Raw genomic sequence first — 27,143 nt, forward strand, 5'->3', positions numbered from 1 at the left:
CCGAAAGGGGAATGGCTTGGGTTTTACAAGAACTGTCATTGAACTTAATCCGGAGACCTCTGCTTAGGTTATAGTGATGGTTCTGCTTTTCATGTGGGCACCGAAGGGGGTATGTTTCGCTCATGTTTTGTGCCATGTAAGAAATAACAGTGCGGAAGCAAACGGTAAGCACAACATTAGTCATTTTAGCAAGAAAAAGTGGGGCATGGTTACATAAAGAGAAGAAGGGCATAAAATATGAAGAGTTAAGTTATGAGGAGACCCAAGGGGGGAATTAAGAAGGAGGAAAGCAACCTAATTAGTTTCTGCTAAGCCTCTTAAAGAGAAATGGGTAATTTTCATCAAGCATTCCCTGGTCTGCCAGTTTCCATCATTCCTAGAAAGACAGGGAGGTCTTTCCCTTGGGAGTTCCACTTGTCAGCTCCTCCTCCTCCTCTTTCTCATCATTACTTGCTTGATGGAGAAGCAAAGAACCTGCGAGGGGCAGGCCGAGGCATCTGCCGCTGCTCCTCACCGTTGTTTGGGCCAGCGCAAAAGAAGATGAAGTAGGCAAGCAGCTCCAGGTGGGTCTTCGTGGTCTGTGTTGGGATGTGGTCCCTCAGCAGCTGTCCAGCTGTGATTAGAAGTTTCATGGTTGCACATACTGCTCTCCAGACTAGGGTTGGGATGTAGCTCACCAGGATCCAGCCCTCTAGCATTTGTGGGCTTCCTTTTGTGCTCAGGCTGGTCTTGCAAATGAGCCAAGCCAAGCCCCTGGAAATGGAGGTTGCGCAATTGGCAATCTCCTTCTGCATCAGGGGCAGCAGCACAAACAGCTGCTGCCCATGGTGCTGGAGAGGGTTCATGGCACGCAGGGTTCGGTTCCTGGTAAGCGCCCCACGAACACCCAGTGAGCTCAGCAGGCATTCAGACTCATGGCTTGACAAAGCAAACCGGAGCCCAGGGAGCCGAGCCAAGGGGGTCTGCCAGATTCCCAGCCCTGGGAGAGATTCCTGCACATGCCTAGTCCGAGCAGAGGCAGCCAGTTGTGCTGTCGTTCCAGCTGGTTCTTGTTAATAACGCTGTTCGGTCGGGTATCCATGCTGTCCTGGGCCTTTCTAGTCCTTCTTATCACCACCACTGTTTGGATGGAGCAAGAGCAGGGTGAACAAGCAGGTTACAATGGCGAAGCAACGCAGCAGTTCCAGGATGCACTTCTTAGGGAGCCTTCCTGGCATGTGGTCCTCACAGATGCCCAGCCATGCCTGCTTCATATCACTCAGCCTTTCCTGCAGCTGATTGGATAATAACTGCACTAGGGCTAGGGCTATCCTGTTGTCTGAAGCATGAAGACAGACACACGTGGGAGAAGAAAATATCAGAAATGATGGTCCAATCAATATCCTTGATTTTGAAAGGGGATTTTAAAGGAATAAACAGGCATCCTGAACTGAACTGTGCCAGGAAGCAAATGAAGAGCCGTTGCAGTGATGGAATACCGATATTATAAGGTAAAACTCTAATCAGGAATCACATCACCACATTTTGTAGCAGGGGAACTTTCCAGAACCTTTTCATGGGCAAATTTGTCTGAGCTATATCACAACAACCTAACCCTGAAATGACAGGGGTGTGCGCAACTTAGGTAAGATTCGCCTTTGACAGAAATTGTGAGAGCTGGCAAACTAGATAAAGGGCTGTGTGAAACCATTTGTCTTTTTCTTTCTGAATGCAATGCGATATTCTTGTGGTTGGCAGCATCGTACAAGGGACGGCTGGTCAGTGTTTTCATAACATCCTTAGAAACGGGAAAGTCCCTGCATTTTCCTGCCCGCGGGGATTTCCCACTCTTCTGATCTGAGAAGTGGTGAGCGAGGTGATTATCATTCTTCCATGCCTTGTCTCTTTGAGCTTTATGCTACATTTTGAATCTTACTCCCACTGATGTTTAGAGGGATATACTGCATATGTGTGCAGTACATCTGCGTATGTATGTAACAGCAACAAACAGTGGTCCAACTTGCTCCTTTGTAGCATGGCTGGTGGTTTTGAATATTTTTTCCTTACAACAGATTCAAAGCAGCTTACATCATTCTCCTCCTGCTGCTATCAATCTTGTCTCCATAACAAGAACCCTGTGAGGTAGGCAAGGTTGAGAGTCTGGCCAAAAGTCACCCAGTTGACTCCATAGCCATGCGGGGACTAGAACCCAGATTGTCTGAGTCCCAGTCCCGTGCTCTTAACCACTACACCACACTGGCTCCAGAAATATAGTACATCTCACAACAGTGTAGAAGATGGTGACTAGGTGACCTGCATGCCTTGCTTATTCCACTGTCCAGGTGCCATCGAAGGCAGCCTCAAATCCTTCTTAGGCTTCTTGATCTTTAAATAAGTCTTGGGCTGAACAAGCCCTTTAAACGGAGGACTGTCTTATGGCAGCAATTCAAACAGAGAACAGTCCTCTCTAAAAGAGGGCACATGGCCACCCTATAAGGCAAGTAAGGGCCTTCATGATAAATGCATGCTGTTGTGCAGCCAGGACACCCATCATTCCCAGACTGGGAGCAAAATCAGCCAGCAGAAGCTGGGTACAATCCCCATGCCAGGCCAAAACTATGGAGCTGGAACCAATGAAGGTTAGGGTCAAGGTGACTCCAAAGGAAACAGCTTGTGGTCACAGTGTCCCTGTTTCGCTCCCCAGAAGATGTTGTGGGTGTGATCTTGGGATTTGTGCAATCCATTGAAAGTGTGATTGTTTCGGCACACTTTCCGTGTCTGAATTAGCACAACAAATTGGCTCTTATGTTTGGAAGCGGCTTAATTGGGAAGTGCAGCTGATTGGGAACCAAAGACCTTTTCTTCCCGCTTTATTGATTACTGATTTTTAGATACAGCTCTATTCACAGAGATTCTGGGCTGTTTGCAGCAATGTAAATTGAGCAATTTAAATGCAGATTAAGAACAACATATCAAATAAAATAAATCTGGGATAGTCTGTTGAAAGAGGTCTATCGGTAGCTTCCTCTTGAAGGAAACCATCTGACTCGCCTATCAAGTTCTTTCTCACCAGTTTCTTCATTTTAGAGATATTTTCTCTTTTATAGTCAAATGTGACTCCATTGGACTCCCTTCACATTTTCCTACAGAAATATTTATAAAGTTGATAGAATTATGGTCCTTGGTTTTTTCAGTTGGTTCCACAACATTCACATCTCATGGGTAACACCACTTAAGGATCAAGTACAGGATTGTCCCCTTCTGGTTGGTTCCATCTGTTCTAGGGCACGATTGTCAGGGAAATTAACTTCTTTGTCACAATGGCAGCATGTCTTTATCTATGCAATGTGAGAATAATTGAAGTTATTGATTATAATAGCATGTCGTAGGCCTTCCTGACTTTGCCTCCCATCACAAGATCACCCTGAGCATGATGATCTGGGGTGCAGTACAACCATGCTAGGACAAAAATAGTGTTGCAGTCTAGTTTTGTCGCTTTGCTTCTGTGAAGCGGTCTTCTTCTTCCAGATTGTGTGGTCTGTTTTACACCCTGTTGAATCAAATGTGATTTAGTCTTTTCAGTACTCTTTTGACTCAGCTCATTGTCAAGAACTAAATTCAAGTTGAAGCAGGGAAGCTGGATGGTCTATCACGTTAACTGGATCAAAGACAGAATATACTTTCCCTGAGGTTTTAGAAATGAGTGTGTTCTGGTTTAGCATGAGGTCCTGGGATAGTCATTTGCAGAAACTGTTCACTGTCTGTTCTGTCTTTCAGTAAGTAAGGCCGTGGCCCACACTGGCAAGGTTGAAGGCAGCCCAAGACAATGCTAAGCCATTATGGAAACTACTGTGGCCTGGTTTGTATTGTTGTGTGAAGCCTGCCAGATGGTACAGTGTGGTAAGGATGGTCTCCATGTATCCAGAGAGAGAGAGAGAGAGAGAGGGAGGGAGGGAGGGAGGGAGGGAGGGAGGGAGGTCTGTTGTATGAATACCATCCTTTTTGATTGTACGGTTTCCATGCAGCAGCCATTGAGACCTGTGGAAAGAGTGGCCACTGTTGGAGGAGACACGCCTGCCTGCTTTCCCACTGTCTAGATACGCCTTGCAACAGAAGCAACAGCTCCTGATTGGTTACTCTGACCTCCCATTCACCACTGCCTGCTTGCAGCATTCAAGATGCCCACCTGACAATTTGGAATATCATTGGCAGTGGAGAAGAGCACAGGGCAACCTTCAGCAGCAGCAACCTTGATGTTGAGAGCTGGAGCTCCTCCTTTGCACCTTCAAAACCCACAGGCATTTTTCTTTGCAACCATCATTTATTGACCAGAAAGTACAAAAACTGAGAATGAGTCTCTGAGCATGCACTGAGTGGTTTGTTGATGTGGATCTAGTATTGACCTCCAGGAAAACTCCTTCTGATGGTCGGAATGTGTTTAGCATGGGCAGAAAGGATAAGCTGTGCAGAAAAAAGCTACTCAAAAATGGCTTTTTCAAAATCTCCCTCTTTTAAGTGGGAACTTTAGCCCTATATTAGGGTTCGGGGTGTGCACCAGGGTAGGGTTAGGGTTAGAAAAAGAGGTGTCCTGGCATGATTTTGAAGGTTGGAATGTCTTTAGAATGGGCAGAAATGATGAGCTGTGGAGAAATAGCTACTCAAGGATGGCTTTTTAAATATGCCTTCTTTTACCTCCTCTCTGCACTCCATTCCTGTAACTGGGCCTCCCTCTTTCTGTTGCTGATGTTTCAAGAGCCATCCAACTTTGCCGAAGTCTGGGAAACTCTCCTGCTCCAAGTCCCTTCCCACCCACTCTACATCTTTTTTCGTCCCAGACTCTGCTGCCCCCTCCCCCCACGGGGGGCCTGGCCTTGAGGTATCCTTACCGGCTGGTCTCATCTCAGTCCCTCGGTCTGGCCCACGTTCCCAGGCTAACGCCAGTTCTGCTTCGTAAAGTGACTGGGAACCCCCAACTCCCAGCTAGCAGCCCTTGAGAATGAGTGCTCCAAACAGCCAGCTTTCTCACTCCCAGCACTCGAAGACGGCTGTGTTTGATGCTCCCGCCTCATTCCCACAGACCACACAAACACCACTTGTGCATTGGGCACAGGGGGTGTGAAGCTGGCAGAGAAAGCAACTGACCTAGGTCACCTTTTGAGGTCGAGATTCCCTACACGAGGCACTAAACTCAGGACTGCAGTGAATAACAGAAATGCCAGACTTGCATCCCTCTTTCAAAAAAAAAACCTCCATGAAATTGGTCAAGAAACATGGGAGAAGCTCTGATTAAGGACAAACGAAGGGCCCTCGGATCCATAAATGATGGATCACAAGCTCACACGAGATGCCTCATGCAGCGATGCCCTTAATCTCAGAGATATGATTCCAGCTGTTGGGGAATCCTTTCAGACATAGCTCATGGCAAAATCCCACACGAGTCTGTTCCAAAGTAATTTCCACTGAATTTCCTTTCTGTCATGTAAACGAGTGTGGGCTCACGGGCTTGGAGCCACACGGGTGCTCAGCCACTGTGCTCGGTCTCACGTGAAGGGCATCCGAAGCATTTCTGGAAGCGCAAAGGCAAAGCTGCAACTCTTCCGCTGTCAGTATCATCCCAGAGTCTACTTGAGAAGTGTAGAAATGGCAACGCGACGGACTCTGCTTTGTGTCCCACAAACCGCATTCCTGATGTTAACACTCCAGTGAGCTGAAGTGGACTCCAGGGGCTGGTGGAGGACAGGACGGCCTGGAGGAGTGTTGTCCGTGGGGTCGCGAAGGGTCGGACGCGACTTCGCAACTAGCAGCAGCAGGAAGTTCTTAAAAGGAACACTAGATGGTGCTCGTGAGCCTTGAACAAACACAGCGATGGTCAAAATAAGGCGCTATTGATGCATTTGTGAAAGTAAGAATCCTCCTAATTTGAAAACTGCTCTCAGACTGTAGCCACTTATTTAATAACAGTTTCCCTAATGAATGAAATAGCAACGCTGTCCAAGTCAGAACATTAAAAAACATCCTGTTTAAAAACAGTACATGGCCCAGGTACTGTTCAAAGTCTGGGCTCAGAGGAAGCTCAGAGGGACTAGAACGGAGGCCAAGGGCAGGCAGGACTGGGCAGCTGTCAAGGGGTTGTCCAGGATTTCTTTGGGTCATTTATTCGGGAGGGTGAAAATAATTTTCACTGAAAATTGTGGGAAGAGACAAGCATTTCAGAAAAATGCCTCAGGGTGCAGGGTGCCAGTGGCTGGTACTGTGGAACACACTTTTTCCTTTCCCATTCTTATCCTGCTCTGTCCCCGGAGCCTCTTTGGATGCTTGTGCTTCTCGGAAAAGCCAGGAATTTAACCATGAGATCCTCTCTTGGGGCTTCCTGGTGCTGCTGCTTGCTGAGTGCTTGAAAAGTGAGCAAGGGACCTTATTTTCTTTGAAGGACTTTTAACCACACCATTACCACCAAACAAAAGCTGCTCCCATAAGTGCCATATTTTCCTGGAACTTCTTTGCACAAACAAAACCATTATTTTAGTTTGCTTACTTTCATCTCCATGGGCACATACTCCATAATACCAAATGCTTGTAAGAAAGTTGGTTCATTTCTAAAACAGGAACCGTTGAGAAAGGAACTTGAACCTTTAGAACATGGGTCCTCAAACTACGGCCCGTGGGACAGATCTGGCCCGCCATGCCCATTCATCTGGCCTGCGCTGCCGCCCGTGTGCATGCTCACTGTGGCTTGCTCACTCGGAGATGGTTTTTGACTCATTGGGAGATCTCCCAGTGAGTTCAAAACCGTCTCTGAGCAAGCAAGCTGCCGCCACCTGCCTCCCCTGCTCGCCACTGCTTTGCTTGCTGGGAGGTGGTTTCGAACTGGCTGGGAGATCTCTGAGCAAGCAAGCCGCCGCATGCGCACCCGACGCCACCTTGCGCGCAGCCGACGAGGGCTCACCAGCCCCCCTCCCATTGGCCCGTGTGTGTAGCTGCTGCCTTTCAACTGGCCCCCTATTGAAAAAGTGCGAGGATCCCTGCTTTAGAAAGAGAAACTCAAACTTTAACCTAGATATGTCAGAACTGATGAGCACTAATCCATGGGGAACCACATGCATTCAGAACATGATTGCAGGCTCGCAATTTCTCCTATTCCAGCTGAAACTTGAGAAGAAGATCTGGAGATGATCTCATATATTCCAGAGATTAGTTCAGCTGCTACATGGCTCTATTTAGTGCAGGGCAGAGCAGAAAAGCTCTGATGGGGAGCATGGAACTCATCTGACCAGCACTTACAGAGATGTATTCACAGAATAACGTTTATTTCTGGATGTATCACAGAGTGCTGGCTTTCATGATTAAAGCTCCAAATGGATTGAAGTCTGCTAAACTATACCATTAGAAATAGAAATTTGTCTGGCACCAACATTTCCAGTGCCAGGCAAAAACATTGCTCTTTTCTAGGCATTTTAACAATAAAAATTCACAACTAATTTTAATGTTTGTAATAATATATCATTTTATGGTTGTCTCTCCAGTGATTTTAGTGGATTTATTGCAATGACCTATTTATTGTTGTTTTTATGATATTTGATTGTTTTTATTATTGTATGCTTGTATGCTTGATAGTTTTATTGTTTTAATGACTGTGTGATTTTAAGTGTTCTAAGCTGCCCAGAGACTCCACTTGGAGTAGAAGGTGGCATACAAATGTAAAAATAAATAAATGCATAAGCAAATTATAATACCCTCTTCTTCAATGAGGGGGGCGATGAGAGGGACATCTGTGGCGGGCTGGGCAATTTGGTGTACTGCCTTCTTATGAAATCCCCTACCCCTGGATTCACCTATCATCCTCTTTGGAGATTTTCAGATCCCTTTTAAAGACACTGCCATTGATACAGGATTTTCACTGGATTTTGTGTCGATTGATTATGTCCCCCCTCCCCCCGTTTACTGCTGTTTCAAAACCTGCTTTTAAGCTGCCTAAAATCATTTTGTGCCTAGCAATCCAAAGCAGGCTTTACCTAGGGGGTATCTGCATTGAGCTCAGTAGGACTTCTGAGTAAACATTTTAGTTTTCTTTCCAGATACCAATTACTTCTTTGATGCTGGGTCTTTTTGTTTGTTTGTTTGATAAATTGCTGTGTTTAATTATGTTGCCAGCCACCTTGCAAATTACAGCACAGAGGTCGGATATACATTTTTCATACAAATAGAACAAAATAAACCTCTCTACCCTCCTCATGGCCTCTTGGCAATTATGTATGTAAATTAATTTAAAAACATGCAAACTGGATGGATGCAGACAAAACAGGCGTGCAAAATGTCTGGGGAATTGCAGACATTTGGAGACAAGGGACACGAAACTGGGCCAGTAAGCATGATTTCAGGTGGATTTTATCAGAGATTGTAGTTGCTTTTTTTAGTAAGTTTGGTCCTGCCGAACACTTCTACAGTTATATTGCTGGCCTTTTTGTACAAAGTAGAATTTTGCATGTAATGAAACAAAAAACATCATTTAAAAAAATGAAACAGTTTAATATATTTATGAGGTAATCCTATGAAATTCCAGACAGAAAAAAGGCTGGTAATTCTCAGCTCTCCCCTGTTATGTGCCTTTTTTCTGTCTGGACTTGCTTAGGATTGTACCCTTGGAAAGTGAGGTGGAAGTAGAGACTTTTTCAGAAGGTGTTCTACTGAATGGTGCCCCTCCACCCATGGATGGACCGGGCTGAAGTCATGGGACTAGCCCCTTCTTTGCTCACCTGGCAACCTCCGCTGTTCCGCCCACTCCTGCTCCCGAGGGTTGGAGAACCCTTTGGGGCAGGTGTAGTTCTCCACAGCTGCCTAGAGAGCTGGTGGGCTCTCCCACTCCAGAGACATTCAAAAGAAAAAAACAAAACTGGACAGCCACGTGAGTGGGAAGGTGTAATGTGGTGTCCTGCAACAGCAGGGGGGTGGACTGGATGGCCTTCATGGCCCCTTCCAACTCCACTATTCTATGATTCTAGGGGCTACAGAGGGGAGAAAGGGAAGAGAAACTCCCATTAACTTAGCAGAAGTCTGCCTGCATAACGTTGGACTTAGGCCAGTGCTACTAGCTCATCTTCTGGCACGCCATCTGGCTTTTCCATGGCTTTCAGAACATCATTCAGCCTTCAGAACTGATGCTCGTCTTTGTGTATATAACTAACATGATGCCATTTTGATGTGTGTCTTTCTAATGAGAGCCAGTGTGGTGTAGTGGTTAAGAGCATGGGACTGGGACTCAGAGGATCTGGGTTCTAGTCCCCACTCAGCCATGGAGCCAACTGGGTAACTTTGGGCCAGTCACAGACTCTCAGCCCAACCTACCTCACAGGGTTGTTGTTGTGGGGATAAGATGGAGGAGGAGATGTAAGCTGCCTTGAGTCCTTTGTGGGAAAAAGGCAGGATATAAATAGAAAAAAAAATAACAGAACACTCACTCAGCACTGTATAAAAGGAGTAACTTTTCTGCATCGTGCTACAGTGTTTCATGTCATGGAATCTGGGTTCTCAAAGAGGAATTATTTGTACTTAGTTGTACATGTTATTTTTAAGCTGAGAAAATTCTGGGAAATGAATGGAAGATTTCTTAATTCTTGTTTACACTGGACAACTAATTCAGTTTCACTGTTTAGCAAGGGTGAGGAGAGAATGGCCCCCATCGGTTCGCATAGACTAGCTTTCTGTTGAAGGTTGGCAGGTTTCTTGCCACCCAGATATATTCTTCCTATTATCCAGAAAGACCCAAAGTCGCTTTCTCTATGAGAGGGGCATTGATCTCCTGTCATCTTAAAACCTGCAAGTGAACAATGCTGCTAGAAGGATGACAGCTGGAGAAATGTCCCATTTGCTCTACCTGTGCACAGGTGTCCCCGGTTTCCAAAACCATTTTCACAGCACCCTCCACCTGAAACCAAAGACCAGGGTCTAGGCAGTATCCTCAGGCTTTCCATGGGTGTTCATGTGTGCATGCAATATATATGTGCTGCACAATCATGTTACTCACCCAAAACAACCTGCAGTGGGCATGGCTTTAGTCCTCATGACTACAGGACTGGCCATCTTGTACTTTCGGCTAACTCTGTGTTTGTGTGCGCGCATGCAAACACCGTGTTTATGTGAGCACAAGCATGATAGGTGCTGGGGGTCAGTGCAGGACATGTCCTTCTATCTCCCACCTCTCGCTTGCTCTTTGGAGCCTGCTTTTAGCATGGACTTCATTCATCAGATCTTTCCTCACCCGTTCAATGCTGTATATGTGGATCAGAGGATACAATCCTGTACATGTCCATCAGGTCTCAAGGAATTCAGTGGTGCTTAGTTCCTGGTAAGCCCAAGTGACAGAAACAAACACTCTGCATATATGTATCACGCAGCCCCCCAACGCTTTTCCTTCCCAAGAACTTTCAAGCATTGCACAGCCGTGGATATATTTTCAACGCACCCCAGGGATGCTGCTATTCTGGACCATCTTCGTGGCTTTCCCCAAAGCAATCTCCATGAACTTCTAGTGTGTGTTTTAAAAACGCGCTGTGCCGTTTGTGACTAGGCACTCTGCTTGGGGGGTACCAACTGCTGTGTCACAAAAGATGGCCCTATCCAGCACTGCGCCGGGCCCACATTCAGATGCGACGCGTGTGGGATGTTTTCCAGCCCTTCAGACTTTCTGTCCATGACCTCATCCTGCGGCCCACTCATTCAGCTGCACAAAGAAATTAGTGTAAACCTCCCGCTTCCCCTCTTCACTCTCTTACACAGTTTCAGTTTTTCCAGTGTCATTGAAAGTAGTAATATGATGAGTGGTATGCACCAACTTTTTTTTTTTTAAATGAGAGGGAGGAAATCTAAAATTGAGAAGCCACTTTTGCTTCTATTCTGAGAAAATACATCTGCACAGAAAAAGCGATACATTTGTCCTTGCTTCTGGAGTTTTTGGTTCCAAAAACATTCTGCAATGAATTATGCATCAAACTCCTTTAGACTAATGACTACCGGGATTGTCTGGGCGCAAAATTGGCACCGCCCGTGTATGTCTTTCACCCACCCCCTAGAGGCTGAATTATATTAAATTACATATGGAGGTTTGGTGGCTTGGGAGGATGAAGAGGAAGGCTGCTGCAGTCCAGACAAATCCGGAAGGCAGCAGGTCTTGGAAAGGCTGTAGTGTGGCGTCTGTCTCCAAAGATGTCTTCTAGGAGGAAAAAAAAATCTCACATAGATCCCGCAGACAGATACGATTTCTGCATGAAATGGCTTTCTCATCCATCTATGACTGGAGAGGTAAAAGGGCAGAATTTGAAACTTAACGTGCAGTTCTGGTCGAGGGACCTCATTTCTGCATTGTCAGTCAACGCTGTGGACTGTCACAGATCGCCAAGAGATGAGATTGTGACATGAAATAGAGCCCAACCTCTAAAATCAGAATCAATGTTTCAGGACGTTTATTGCTAGTCATATCCTTGAATTTTAGTGGAGCTATAGCAAAGACTTCACTTTCAGCCAAGGTGACAGTAAACCATTGGAAACTTTCTGTTCTTCCACTCCTCCCTGCCCCATGCACGGGAAAAACGGGGCTTACAGCACAGTCCTGTGACCACAAGACAGTGTCTCTATGGTCAGGAGACTCTTCAGATTCCCAGTTATGAGGCTGGAAATTGCTCTAACCTCAAAGCTGGGAATCTGCCCTCGGATCCTTCCGCTGGCATGGAGAGAACAGCACTCATTGCTCCTTCAGGGTCATGACAGGTGCCTAAGAGAAGGTCTTTAGGGCATTCCAGGGGGTGGGTAAGGGAGCAGATGAGTGCTTCCCCTATATGACATATTCTTCCCCTTCCTGCTCTGAAGTGCTGAACTGAACCCGATTCGGCAGCTTAAGTGCTTTGCAGAATGGAAGAAGTGTGGAGGTGACCTTCACCTCTGTTCTCTTCCCAGCTTCCATAGGATGCCAATAATATTGGAGGCGTTACAGGCAGCCCCGCAGGACCCGGTGCTTAAAGCCTTTTCACACTCAAGGCTCAAACTGCTCTTGAGCCATTCATGTTAGCAGCTGATAGCTGATAATTGAGAAGAGGAAGGGAAAGAGGGTCCCATGTAATCAAAGGAGCATTTGGGGCAGTGTTTATTTTACCTTTGCAGTATGACCTGATTTTGAGCTAGAATGCTTCAAGAGCAACATGACCGAGAACACCCTCAGTGTATTTTCACCTGGCATATAATGCTAATATGCATACATTTATTTGTTTCTGTATTGCCCATTAGCTCTCGTTTTCTAGGCAGTTCAAAAAACAAGGTGGAACACCTGGAAAAAACCGTATGGACACAATCCTATGCATTTTTAGGCAGAAAAACAGCCCTGTAGCTCCCAGCACTGGGCAAAGAGACAGCTCATGCTGAGTGAGTTCACTTGGAGCCACAAGCTGGAGTGTGACCCACTGCAGTTCACACGGTCTGAACGCAGCTATCAGAATCCCTCCGGGGAACTTTCCCCACAGTGGCTTGTGGCCAAGTATGCACCAGCTCGCTCCCTTAAAATCCTTTTCTAAATGGCCTTTGCTGCCATCTTGTCTAAAGCAAATCCAGCGGGAATCCTTAAGTTGCGATAGCTTTTCCCCTTAAGAAGAAAGAAATCTGCCATCCCCAAGATATATGTGGCTCTTTTAAAGCTAAAGATAAAGTTAGAGGTCTGATTGGCTAATTAATCTGACAATCTCCTATTCATTATTTCACCTAGCGGGGTGCCTCTTTGGCCCATCGAGCCTGTAAACTCATTAATGCACATTAATCAGTGGAATGTAATTGCTTGTTGTTGCCTGCAGACTGGGTGTGTGTTGGTTATGTATGCAATTAGCCTCAGGACCGGCTCTCCACAACCAGCCCAGCCAACGGGAAAATGAGCATTAAAATAACAGAGATAATGACAGTCTTCGGTCCTGCTGCTAGTGTCATTGCCAATGGTAAGCAAATGCCATTCTATTGTACCACTTTTAATTTTCTTAAATATACGGCAGGATAAATAGCTATTTGCTGTGCCAGGATTTATAACTTGAGTCAGAAAGTTGCTGGAATCCTTGGTACGGTGTAGGTTTGTGTGTGTGTGAGTGTTTGCCCCCTTTTCTTCTGGCAGTCTTTACTGAGAAGATGAGAAAGCACTCAGAATACAAAATGGAAAGGCCACCTAAAGCCAAACCAAATGTCAGTAAGAAACATTGCTTTAAAATACACTCTAGTATTCATTATTCTTTTGACCTCTGTGTGAAAGCTATCAGAACCCTGCTACTTGGGTAGCTGGTGGTTAGTTGTAATGGTGAGTTGTATACCATCTTCCAGAAGTCCTTTGCTGCATTTAGATGCAGATCTGAAGAAGACCACTATTGGAGCGTTGATGTTGCTGCGGATTCTATACAGGCAGGTGCATCAATTTTGAAATTCAGAGAATATGTTGATGATAAGAAAACGAAACCAGAAACACATAACTCAACAGTGTGCTAGAAAATGTGTAATGTCCTAGGGCTCAGAAAACCTTCTAAGTCCAGATCCTCAGCCAAAGCAACTTGAGATGGACATGCCAAATAACTTGGAAGTGCAAATGTTAAACATTCATTTTCCAAACCAAATAGCTCACACCCTGCCTTGGTCCAACAGCAACATTTGATTGAGTACCAAATGCTCCCCTGCCTGCCATGAGGGCCAACATTTTTAAGAGTCTGACTACAACTTTCAGAACATCATCGGTTCCTCTAAATTCCTACCTGTGAAGCAGCTTGCTTCACCTTTCAGCCCAGAGCAGCATCCATCACACCTGCAGCTTTGTTGGTTATTTTTGCTAGCAGTTTTGCTAGCGTATTTTAACTGCTTATTTTAGAATATGGGTGGAAAATGGGCAGCCTGCAGAAACTCCTCTCCAAACTCCTCACCCCCCCCCCCCCAGTGCAGTGAGGTTTTAGTTAAAACTTCCATTTGTGGAAACTTAATTTTAAAAAAATGCTGGTGAGGGTGATTCTTTTTTTGTGGAGGGGGCAGGGGAGATCGTAGCTACACATCATGAGACTCCCTGGAGAAGACAACCATGCTAGGGAAAGAAAAGGCAGAAGACGAAAAAGACCAACCATGAGATGGCTCAATTCCCGAAAGGAAGCCACAGCCAGGAGTTGAGTGCTGAGCAGGGCTGCCAAGGACAGGGCATCTGGAGGACCTGCATTCATAGGGTCGCACAAGCCGGAGGTGACTGGGTGCATAAAACAGCAACAAGAGCTGTAGATTCCATTGCCCGTCAGAACAGCAGGTGTCCCCGGGCATCAGTGGCTTCTCCCCAATCTTTATTGGTGTTGGTGAGTTGGGGATGTGGGGGGGCAGGCAAGGGTGGAGAGAGAGGGAGGGGAGAGGAATGGGTGCATAAGGCCACCCCCATTTCACTCCAGCCGTAGCCCTTCCTGGCATGCAGCCCCCAGCAGTTTTCATGACTTCTCGGGGCTCGGCAGGAGAAAGCACTTCTGTCGAACCAGGGGCTGATTGGAGGCAAGAGGGAAGAGGGACCAGTGGAGGAAGCCGCACGTGGGTTCATTCTAATGTGCAGGCACTTTTCCTGCTTTTTTGCCTGGAGACATGGTGCTCATGCTTACTCCTGAGTAGAGATGCCATTGGACAGTGCTGCTGCCGAGTGATTCAGTCCTGCTTCCTCCTGAGTCTTGTCCTGTTTACTCCTTAGGAGATAAGTACATATATTGAAATAAAGAAGGAAAAAAGATGATTGCTTCAGCTGTCATGATTACAGCAGGCACATAAAGAGTCCAGAATCTGCACCTACTAGAAATATAATATTATTTAGTATATATTTAGTGCATGCACAGGTCACCTTTCTTCATGCAACTTAGCATCATAGTCATGGCTTCCTAGGCCTGTTTTCCTATCCAGTCACTCATCAGACCCAGATTTGATTAGCTCAAAAAGTTAGCAGTATACTGAGGCCAGGGGACAGGGGTGACTGTTAGCATGGTTGACCTCTTTATCCATTGCAGCTCTTATTTTGAGTTTCATGAGAACTCTCCATGGTGCTTCATGGTGGGGAAGCTATTTTGGATAGCTCCCATAAAGCTCAAAATAAAAGCTGAAGTGCATCAGGAGCCCAGTGACCTGCCCAACTTAAGATCATGTCCATCCCCATAGCTTGAAAATATTTTGCATTAAGATGTGAGCTTCATTTTGCTCTCATTCTCTCTCTCTGTGTGGTGGGGCATTAGAAGAAATCCATTTAAATGTTTGGTTTTGGAGATGACTCTTTCCGTATTAGCTTTATTAATGTTTACACACAGATTTCTCCATAGCTATTTACAGAACCAGTGAAAAGAACCATTATTGGTGCCAACTCATGTTCAGAAAACAGAATGGGACCTTTTGAGGGTGACAAAGTGCTCCCTGCAGGCTCTTTCTGAGTGAAGGCCTGCTGCATGCCATGCATTTTGCTCTCTTGACAATACCGGAAGAAATCCTGCTGCCTTGATTAGATTTGCAATGCTACATCAGAGCCCAGAATAATTTCTTTTGAATTTCTTACTGAATGATGGGTTGAAAATGACCAGTCCTAGCATATAATGGCCGGAGTTGTTTCTGACATCTAATGAAGTGCCTTTAGTTCAAAGAAAGCTTATGACAGAATAAATCCACCTTTAAGGTGCCGCAAGTTGCTTTGTTGTTCTTTCCTCAGCAGACTAACACTGCTAATCTTCTGAAAGACATTTGTGTGTAACTCCACAGACCAGAGTCTAGATGTGGGCCAGCAGGTGGAGATATGTTTTAACAAAGAATCCGTACTGTATTTTTTTAAAGCCTTCTGCCAGTTACTTCAGCTTTCTAGGATAAAAGTGCACCGTATGAATTCTGGGTATATCAACATTATCAGTTACCTCTAATCTTTCGATTAAATATGTACCTAATGGATATTTGCTGTGTCATGGGAAAGCGGCATGTCTGCTTAATAAGAACTGTGTTATGCATCGATATTCAATCAAGTGCAGAAAGGCAATTGCATTTTTGGAGCACTTCTGGTACAGCTATATGCTCAGATCAGCAACCGAATTATAGCTGGCAAATAAGTATAGAAGGATTTGCCGTCAGTGTGAATAAGGTGGCCACTTATGACCCACCAAAAAAAGAAGGCACCTGTTTGCATTTAAAAATTCCATATGATAGTTTACATGAAGAGATGCACACTTAGAAATCATTATTCTAATTCAGATAGAAATGCAGTGTGTGTCTCATCATAGTGTGGGACCCTGAGAGCAGGTGTGTGTCTGCCTTGGCCAACCAGACATCCAGGTGCTGTTGAGCAAAACTAAGGTTCAGACCTTCATCTTTACACCAGACTTGGACTGGTCAGTCCTACCAGTAAAAGATGCCTTTTTAGCAAACTATTCTTCCATATTTCCAAATGCCTCCATGGTGATCCACCTCAAATGACCATAATTTCTTATTGCACACAGAAAGCATCGCTGATGGAAAAATCCACGACACTTTCAAATGAGACTGGATTTCTGCGAATTAGCTTGCAGATCTGGCTGCAGACCAGCTTTTTCCAAGGCAGCCAGACTCCAGGGACTTGCAGATTTTAAACAGAACCAATTTGGGAGGTGCTCATTTGCAACCAGAAACAAAATCCTAACATAAACTCCTAAAAGAAAATCTGATTCCATCGATAAGTAGAAAACAGAACAGAAGATGCCAGATAATCGGTGAATCACAGAGGAAACAGATTTACCAAAATCCATACATCTCTACTTGTGGTGCACTTCAGGCTTCTAAGGAACTCCATAAAATGCAAAATGACATTTCATGTTGATTACTTGCAAGCTGTTTACCACCATGTCCACCTTGTCTCTTTTGTTAGAACAGAAGAGTCTTGCTAATGAACTCTAACTGAGCCTAATGATTGTCCATGTGGATTTTATGGGCTAAAGAAAAACAAAAAGGAAGGAGAACACTGTGCTACTCCCAGCAAACATGGCCATGTTCCCAGCTCTATGCTTGACAAGTTTTGGTTTTAATTGGGTTTGAGATGTTTATGATAATATTTACAGAAGGGTGGAGAGTAAAGCAAGGAAAAGAGACAAAATGCAAGAGGTTGGATCCAACCCTTGTCATCTGCCAGTGGAATCCAAACTCCTGCTGAAACGGATTTGCCTTCCCCCACTGTAGCACATGGCACCCCCCCCTTGCCAATTTGCTCTCAGATGTTTGGGGGTACCCCTGGAGCAGATTTAGAGGGGGGCTGTGAGAGACTGCAGGGTGTGGCAGCAATAAGAAGCCCCCTGGTATGAATGGAACTCTGCTTGTGCGATGTTGGATTTAGCTCATTCCTTCCCCCTACAGGCCCTGCATGGCCTCGCATAATGGAGGGAAGCCTCTGAGGATGACAGGCAGGTTGCTATGGGAGGGTTTTGAGTATCTGGGTTTTAAGACATGTGTGGGCAGAATATTGCCTAGGATAGGGACAGCCCAGTCCAAGTGACCCAAGCATTTTAGGTCAGTGAACACATGAGGAATTTTGCCATCACTTGTCTCACAACATGGCTGCCATGTGAACAGACTGCCTACTCATAAAATGGTGACCATGGCAGGCCGGGCCAGTCACAAACACTCATTGGAAAGTTATTTACCTCAGAACCAAAGTATGAAAGAAAGGCAGGCTCCCGCCTCAAAACCACAACCTCATTCTTCTGAAACCAAATGAAGATAATGCTTTGTAGCATGTCAACCTCCCAGCTAAAATAACAACTAAGGGGAAAAACCTGGAAACAAAATATAAATCAGGAAGAGCAGAGAGCACTGTGGGTCCCCAGAGAGGTGTCTGTGAGGCACATTGGCATGAGCGCTGCACTGGGGCACCCTGGCCTGGCCACTGAGACGCCTGCACCAGTGGCCTCGCAATGCGGCTGCAGTCGTGTGCCCTGCCAGGACCTGCCCTTATGCCTGCGCTGGAAGCAGCAGCTAGTGCAGGACACAGAGGCTCACATGCTCAGTGGAGCACCTAGAGCAGGGCTCCTCCAACTTTTTAAACGGGGCCAGTTCACTGTCCCCCAGACTGTTGGGGCCTGGACTATAGTTTGAAAAAAATATGAATGAATTCCTATGCACACTGCACATTAAAAATGAATTACAATTAAAAGAAATTAAAAATTAATTGAAATTTTAAAAATGATTTTAAAAGTTTGCTCCACTTGCTTGGGCTGCAGCAGAAACCCAAGATGAGGTGGGGAAGAGCATGTCCATATTCAAGGGACATGGCTACAGTGTCCGTGATTGTGCTGGGCTGGGGAAGACGGACGTGATCGCGCTCGTGCAGGGAAGGTGGGCACAATCACAGCCATCTCTCCACCTGCCCAGCATGACCGCAATCACACCCGCCTTCCCACTGAGTACTCCTGCGCTGGCTCACAGCTTTTGGACTTGCTCGGAGGTCATTTTCTCTGAGTGAGTCCGAAAGCTCTGAGGCGGGCCAGACAAATCAGCATGGCGGGCCGGATCCAGCCCACGGGCCGTAGCTTGAGGATCCATGAGCTAGAGAGTGGAGCCCCAAGAGACACAGTGAAAAAGTCCACACTGGATGTCGCTTAGCCACCAAGCCCTGATCAGAGCTCTGTTGTTGACATACGAAGCCCCAAACCACACGGGACCAGAACGCCCATTCCGTGCAGACGCAGTGAATCCCTGAAACCTTCAGAGGAGCCTCATTGGTGGTCCCACCACCATGGGAATCTTGCCAGTTAAGGGTACAAAAGGAGGCTTTCATGGTGTCGACACCCCCATTTGGCTCACCTGCTTAGGGTTGGAGAGGCAGACCCAGTGGCAAGTTATACACACCTCTTGCAAATGCACCTTGACACACGGGCTTCCCCTGACCTGTGAGGGATTCTGCGACTGCCTTATTCATTGTTTTGCTGCAATGCTTTTGATTATCTGTTATTTTCACCCAGTTTTTGGCTTGTTTTGTTATGCGAACTGCTTTGGAGTTTTAGATATGAAATGGTATAAAAACGTTACAAATCAGTTAAAATAAAATCTTCTGGTAAATCTCTGCATGGCTTTCAGGAGATCGGCCAGGATTTGGCTTCCAGTTGTTTAGTGATAGCAGTAAGCCATTGATTCCTCCCTGCTCCACCTTTGTAGGATTGCTGAGATGAAGCAAGAAAGGTCGGAGTAGGCAGGGCTGCATTTGTGTGTGAAAAGACAACTGAGCTCGGCTGCATTCGGATACTCTGAATGAATTCCAGCACTTGGCTTCTGCTCACAGGCCTTGATGCTGAGCAGCGGAGTCGTAGCAAATATGAACTGCAACCATTCATGGTCGTCCCCACACCCATGTCCTCTTGAGGCACACCAGCAAACCAGGTCTTCTGGTAGCTTCCATCGGTTAGAAGTAGGTGTGAAGTGGATATTCAAACAATTGCCACCCCCAGAATGTTTCACAGCAAGGAACACTCAGTTGTTGCTGGGAAAGAAAAATCAGCTGTGAGAATTGCTGCTAAGCTGAGAGAGAGCAGGGAAATTGAGGCGGGTGCAGGTGGAACGTGGGATCAGAGTCTGTGCTAATAGAATGTCCCAGTGCTACATGCCTGGGAGCACTGATTCCACTACACCTCTGATTCCAGGTATGTGCACCTCCAGGTGGTGATGCTTGGATTCCAGTAAAACCAGATCGCACAAGTCCGACAGGACCTCCCTTCTTCTGAGCCATACAGGGCTTTCATGGGAACTGTTAGCACTTTGAAATATGCTCAGCATAGACTCGAAGCCAGTGAAGTTCTTTCAGAACTGGCAAGAAGGTTAAAAATCTGCATGTAGAATGGATCCACCATCACTGCAATGTTATGGCTGAAGCCCCATCGGTGAGGGTGTTCAAGGATAGGCTGGACATGCACATGGACTGGAGCCGGGGGTCAGACTAGATGGCCCAGGAGACCCCTTCCGACTCGCTCTGCTTCTATGTTTCTGTGTATGCACAGAGGTAGTGCATTGCCCATGTGGATCTTTGCCGAAGTGGGAGCTTTTTAATGCTCCACGGAGATTGCCTATGTTCAGGTCTAGCCTTCCGTCCTTTGCACGGACTTCTGAGTGTGTGCTAGAGTCTTGCAGAAACTTGACTTACACAATCCCTTGTGCTGGGAGAAAGAACTTTCTGTTACTTCACAGCACGGATCGAATATTTGCATTTTAAGTTGCCATCCTCTAATTAGTCCTAAATGGGTGCGGAAGTAACTCCCTCAGAATTCAGCCTGAACAGTGATATGTAATCCAAGCCGTCTGCAAAGGAAAAATAAAGAAAACGGCCCTGCGTTGCCACAAGGTTGCCCCGAAACAGAATGTAAACTGCTTTATGTCAATAGCTGTTGCGTCCATGTAAGCCCTCACTGTGGCAAGCACCCTTTTCATTGTAAACGGGTTATGACAGAAGATAACAAATAGATGGCATTTGGCACTGAATGTACGACGCTGTTCTCTGCTGAGAAAGCAAGATGCCTGGGGCGGGGGGGGGGGATGAGCAAAGGTGCCTCTGAAAGAGGGGCTGGAGAACGAACAATGCAGGTGCTGTTCAGGTGCAGATTCATCATCTGGTGCACATAGTTGTGATGTTTTAGTTAACATGCAAAATGTTGTTTTAAGGAAATAGTGAATCTGTCAAGTGCAAGTTACAAGTTAGGAGGAGAGATGGTTGTCATTAAAAGTTCCTTGTTAATTGGGGTTGCCAGCTCCACCCACTGGCACACCAAACTGCTTTGGCTAAATGAGTGCTTGGAAATCCAGTGTTTACCTCCAAGAAACACGAAGTCATATTCAATTAGCATCCAGCAGCATAAGCTGCAAAAGGTATGGGTTATAAGAAGAGAAGTCCATTTTCTCTTCTCTCCACAAACAGAATTACAGAACAGGAAAATATATCAAAGCAAATTGCTCTCTGTTTCGCAAACCCAAGATGACGTTTCAAAATAGTGCTGTGAAAGAGAGTAAGCCTGTGTCTTGACAAAAAGCATCAGAGGTGCTGGAGCAACTGAACCAAAGTGGGCTTATTACAGTGCTAATTTATGCCAGGGAAACAAAATTAATGTTTGGCATTGAAATTTACTTTCTGTGAGCCAAATTTAAAATCCAACCCTTTGATTAATCAGTGGTTCACTCGGGGCATTTATTTATGACCCAGAATGGATGGGCTTGTGGTGGCATTTGGAGCCTGGAGCCATGTCTCCTTTTCCAAACTGAAATGGCATTGCAGACTGAACTCCTATTACCTTGGCCTAATGGCACTTACTTTTAATATAAATAAAATAAATAAATTAGTTGAGTTACTGTTTCAGTATATAGCCGCCATTGTGTCAAACCCCAGACTCGTATCCATAAAGGCAATTTCACATTTTTCTCCAGCTGAAGAACGTCAGAATCTGGACCTTTGTCAACATCTTGTCCCTGTGAGACACCAGAAAATTAATATTATTTTTTCCTGAAAAGCTGGAAGTGAGCCCATTTAGTCTGTGTCCAAGCAGTGTAGAATATTTCAGTGACAACAAGTTCTTTTCTTCTTTACCAGAGAACTGTGATGTGTGGAAAAAAACATTTCAGGCACTTGCTTTCCAGTAGATTTATTCAGCAGCTCAGTGGATCACTCATGTCAGCTTACCTTTAGTTTTCCACATGTAAGAGAGCAGTGGAAAGAAAGAGGTGGGAAGAAGGATGGAAAATATTAGGAGTCTATGCTGGAAGCAGGATTCCGTTCACTTAGGAAGGGCCCTGGATTGATTTGGAGACTGCCCATTTACTCAGGCCCAAATCAGAACCTCACCTTGCGAACCTGCCTTTTGGCAGAATTGTATTATATTTTCAGGCACAATAACCTCTTCTAAGTAAATGAATCTGCCAAGTTTCAGGCAAACACATGTAGGGGTTTTTTTTTGCAGACAAGTTGTCTTAACATTTTGTTTCTTTTCTCTTTCTTAAAACTTTCTTTCTTAAAACTGCTTATAATTTTAAATTTCTTGGCATAGTTAGATAAAAGTTGCAAGAATGGTTGCCTCCTCCAGAAGCGATAAAACATGCCAAATTTCAGGCAGATCAATGAAGGAAACTTTTGGAAAAAGAATCTTTCCAGAGTGTGGGGTAGCGACTGTTCAGAAAAGGATTCCTTTATCTCCCCAGTATTTTGTGGGCTATTGATATGCAAATAACATATCAGAGAGATGCACCTAATTAAGTACACTGCAACATTCCAGAAGGATAGGTGCAGCTCCAGTCCCGCCTGGAGCGCCGAGAATGAAATCTGGGACCATCAGCATCAATGCCTATCACTGCATAGATGTCACCAGCCGTATCTGCGCTCCTGTGTTGCAGTTTGCAACTTCCAGCAAGGGTCTCTGTGTGTGTGTATGTGTGTCGGGAAGATCTTCAGAGGATTGTGGCCACTTCCCATGTATGGCCCAGCTTGTGCACAGGAGGGAGCTGCAAAGATGCACAATATGGGGAAAGTTCTGTGCAAGCCCCATTCACACTGTACCTGTGCACAAAGTCCACACCTTGTAATGCAAGAGGCAGCAGGTGGATGCGAAACAGGTAAAGGAAGACAAACCAGCCTCCCCAAAAGCAGCGCCTGGCTTGACGATGGTGAACAAGATCGCACAGGTGTCTCCACTACAGGCAAATGTCCCTCCCCGTCTAACATCAATTAGTTTTTTGATCAATGAGCTAGAAATCTCTCTTTCCACATAATTATCATTCTTAAACACTCTTAAATGAGAATAATGGCTTAAGCATCAGCACCATCTGTCCATCGTTAAGCGACAGAAGATCTAATTGCTAAGGGAAACGTATTCCCCCTTCCCTATAGAAAAGGAAGTGCATTTGCTCTTTACAGAGACTAATTGTAGCAAGGAAGGTTTTTTATGTATACTTATTAGTTTAGCCAAAGTGGCTGAAAATAAACAAAAGTGGGGGAAGCACATGTTACAACACCTGCGCTGACTACATGTTCTGTTGGAATAACTCATTTGCTAATGATTTGCAGGTCTAGGAGGCTGCGGCTTTAAGGGATATTATGAAAAATCAGTGATCACATTTTAACAGTTCCAAAAAGTTATCTCACATTGTGCATTCTTAGCAGATTTAAAGATTCTTAGCAGAGCTGGCAAGGATAGAATTCCAAGCCATGTAACTGTATATCAAAGCTATTTTAATGTATGGCCTCTTTAGCAAATCTCTTTCAATCAACAGTGACTTCCACTAGCTAGATAAAATTGCAAAAAGATTTATAAGATGATAGTGTATCTGAGTACATTATATAAATGCAGGTTTGCTTTTTGCTAGATATGATTGTGAACTTCCAGCTTTGACTGTTCTAACAATGTCATGGAATATACTAGATGCACCCACCAAATGAAATCATTCCTTCATTCAGTTATATTTACATCCTGCCTTTTCCTTCAAGGAGCCCAAGGTGCCTTCTCTCTGTTTCATTTTAAAAGTTTCACTGTGTGAGCCATCCTGAGAACCTGGCACAGAGCGTCACACTGAATCAGTAAAGCAAAGGACAGTGGAATGAAGAACCTGTTGTTCCTGGACGGTTGTACATCTCTTTCTGTTCTATAGACTCGTCTTGGGAATGGTTCCTGGACTCCCAGGTACAGTGGCTTTGGAAGCCATATTATGCCGGGGAACAGGAAACTCTTGCTTCCTGTTCTCCATTGTTGTTTCATGCTACAAAGTTCGGCTTATGCATCCCTGTGTCCGCAGATATGCTTCCTCTTCATGTGGGGGCAACAGGAAGAGCTGTGATGAACAGGAAGCACAAGTCATTGTGCTTGCTGCCGGTCCTTGCCTTCCCTCATGCACAGGGCCTTATGCATGCTGCGGAGAAAGCATACAGGGAAAGAGCTTTCTCTCCTTCCTGTAATACTAGAACCTGGGGTTGTCCCATGAAGCTTGACTGGTGGGAGATTTAGGACAGATAAGAGGAAGTACTTCTTCACTGCATGCATCACTGAACTATGGAATCCACTGCTGTGGCAAATATGGCCACCATTTGGATGGCTTTGAGAGGGGAGCTGGGTAAATTCATGGAGGATGAGGCTATCAGTGCATACTAGCTCTGCTGGCTAAGCATCGCCTCCTTTATCAGAGAAGGCCTGCCTGCGTACACCAGTTGCTGAGGAGCTTGGGCAGGTGGAGGTCTTGCACCCGTCCTGCTTGAGGGATCCCGTGGGCAGCTGGTTTGCTATTGCGCGTACATAGTGCTGGGCTAGATGGACCTTTCGTCTGACCCAGCGGGGCTTGCATGTTTTTCTGTTCTGAACTAATACCCCAGACTGCTCCCATGGTCTTGATTCTTAGCAATCCACAGGGAAAGAAGCAAGTGTGCCGTTTAGTCTCTCTCTTGAGCTCCTCCTGGGGTGCTTACACGCTAAGGACCTCACAGTGCAATCCCACGCAAGTCCAGCTCAGAAGGCACCAAGTGCACCTTCTCTGAGTGAGCATGCTGCCCAATGTGTTTGTTAACTCTGGTGTCACAGTGGCTGTTAATGCTTCTGTTAACTTTATTGCATGCTACAATTGCCTTCGGTAGCATAATGTCTATTCATGGCCTTTCAGCATAACAGGAGACTTACATTCTTGGATATGATGATTAAAAAAAGGACATTGACTGTTTATATTTGGACAGAATGACTAGTCTTTAAGCCTGCTGAAATCATTCTCTGCTACACAGCAGCCCTGCTAGGTAAATCTGATCACATCCTTTGGATTATCCCAAGTTGAAACAGCTGCATGTGGCATAATCAGATAGACTCTCCTCATCTGAAAGCTGGATTCCTTCACTTCCACGTCTGGATAAAATTACAGCTGGGTGGTTGTAAATGTGTGGATTAAGGAAGTGTGCATATGACACTGAGCAAAAGTCCTGTCCAGAACGCCATGGAGTTGCACAAGAGGAGAAAAATCCAAGACCTGCCCTCCAAAAGTTAGATTCTAAAGGCGCAATCCTATGCATTTGTCAGAAAAAAGGGCTACATTGGAAGTTGTAGACCATTTTTCTGTGTAAACATGCATAGGATTGCAAATGAAACCATAAATAAATAAGAATGTGCTACTGAATTATTAGCTTGACAATTAATTTATTAATAATTTCATTAAAGTTAGTAAGAGTGTGTGGTGAACCTCAGCCACTCAGACTTTATCAACAGTATAAATTCAGGACATTCTAAACAAACCCTTAGTAAATATACATTTGATCTACAGTTAGCAAGATGCCGAATCTTGTCATTTTATTTTCAATATATCTCATCTTTCCAGTATTGACCCTTGTGCAGCAGAAAAGTTTCTTTGGATGTGTGTTTTTCCTTTCCTGGCTTGCAAGTCTTTTCTGCTCAGCATGAGATTATTGCAACAACTTAACAAGCAGCTCCATCTTTCTTTCTTTCTTTCTTTCTTTCTTTCTTTCTTTCTTTCTTTCTTCTTATGTCCTTTTAAGTCCATCCAAGCCTTAGGGAAACATTTAGTACTTAAAGCACAAGGTATTCAAGTTCAGTGGGCCAGAAAATCTAACACTGAATATGTGGACAAATGATATTGCGGAGCAACTGGGTTGGGAGAACAGCACAAAGCCGAGCGAGGACGGCAAGTGTTCGGGGACCCAAGAGCCATGTTTGAATTCAGTTTCCCAACACCAGCCTCAAAGTTTTCTCCCAAGATTCCTAGGTTTCAAAGTGGTCACAATGCCTTTATTGTAAGGAGTGTTACTTGAACAATATGGGAAATGGCAGTCCTCAATTATGCTTTTGGCTTCTGCGCTGCTTGAAGGTGTAATATTAATCTCCAAATTGTACAAAGGATGTGTTCAGCTGACCCTAATTGCATGGTTTCAGGAAAGCATTCGCCATCAATGCTAATTCAGGGGCTGATATTGTGAGGTGCCAGATGCTTCCCAGGAACGGCTAATTTCTCTCGCCATTCAAGGGCAGACAAAGGAATTTGGCTTCTCACAGAAGTGCTCTACACCGTTCAGGATTGGGTCTCCCTGTGTAATTTGGACTGGTGGGGGGGCATTCTGGAAGTGTGACTGCTGCCTATTGGTTGTTGTTTTAGGCAATTAAACTACTTATGCAAAGCAGCAAGGGCTTTCTTCATGCTGAATTGCTAGGCTGAATGGAATGGGAAAAGCAAGAAGGCCCAAGTCCCTGGCCAGTGGCAGGTTTTGCCATTGTCAGATGTTACCAGCAGAAGAACTCTGACTGCAGTGGTTAGACTGGAGAATGTACACCCAACATGGAAGAAAGTGGTCAACGTGCACCCAAAGCACCTGAGCACGTAAGGCGAGGGAAATTTAAAATGGTCACTATGCAATTTATCCTGAGGAAGGCGTTCTTCTTGATCCCAACAAATCAAGCAATTCATGTAGAAAAGAAAGAAAATGTTTCTACGCTATTCTTCAGGCAGAAAGAGTTCCTCTTAGCATGTAACCATCTCTGGTTCATCAGAAAAAGTAAATAAAATAATCCCTCCTGATCCCATTCAGAAGCCCAGTCTGCACAAAGATGCTGGAATTCTTACTTTCCGTTCCACAACAGTCCTGGAAAGTAGGTGATGCTGAGCATGAATGGTTGGGCCGGGGCGACCTAGTGAGGTGGGGATTCCCACCATGGACTCCTCTGTCAGAGCCGAGCTCTGAATCCCCTTGAATTCAACCTCCGCTGCTGGCTTACCTGGCAGACTTGGCCCAAGTTGCTTTATTTGGATCAAGTGGAAGCAGCATTTATTTAAGGCCTTTCTAGAGGCCTTGGCAACTCTTGTTTTGTGCTACTCCATCCCTGTCTTGAATCTGCAGGTCTCCTCAGAAGGGATCCAGGACAGCTGTGTTCTTACCAGTGGAAAAGCAAATAATCCATGTACCCCCGGTCTGTTTTATTTGGTTTACAGTAACAATAAGCCCTCTCTGGGATGTTTTTCTGGGTTGAAACAACTGGCAAGGGCTAATCCTCCAGGAATTGTCCCTTTCCTTGACTGAAGTCATTATTCCTTGCCTTTTGCAATTTATTTTATTAACCCCAGCTTTTATAGGCAAAGAAGGCCATCACATCTCTGATGACACGTTCGGCCTGATGTTACATGTGCCCATGCCTCACTGA

At 45.3% G+C, this 27,143-nt stretch overlaps 1 long non-coding RNA gene across 1 annotated transcript; it reads right to left on the bottom strand.

The window, feature by feature from the left end:
• Nucleotides 1-991: 991 nt before the first annotated feature.
• On the bottom strand, nt 992-18,433 carry LOC123022193. The gene is made up of 3 exons (XR_006414489.1): nt 18,376-18,433; nt 10,522-10,524; nt 992-1,002 (listed from the first exon to the last, which is right to left on the bottom strand). It is a non-coding gene; the product is annotated as an uncharacterized LOC123022193 (long non-coding RNA).
• Nucleotides 18,434-27,143: the final 8,710 nt, after the last annotated feature.

This window comes from Varanus komodoensis, unplaced genomic scaffold, assembly GCF_004798865.1.
Source record: "Varanus komodoensis strain SLA01 unplaced genomic scaffold, ASM479886v1 scaffold19, whole genome shotgun sequence".
Taxonomy (NCBI): domain Eukaryota; kingdom Metazoa; phylum Chordata; class Lepidosauria; order Squamata; family Varanidae; genus Varanus; species Varanus komodoensis.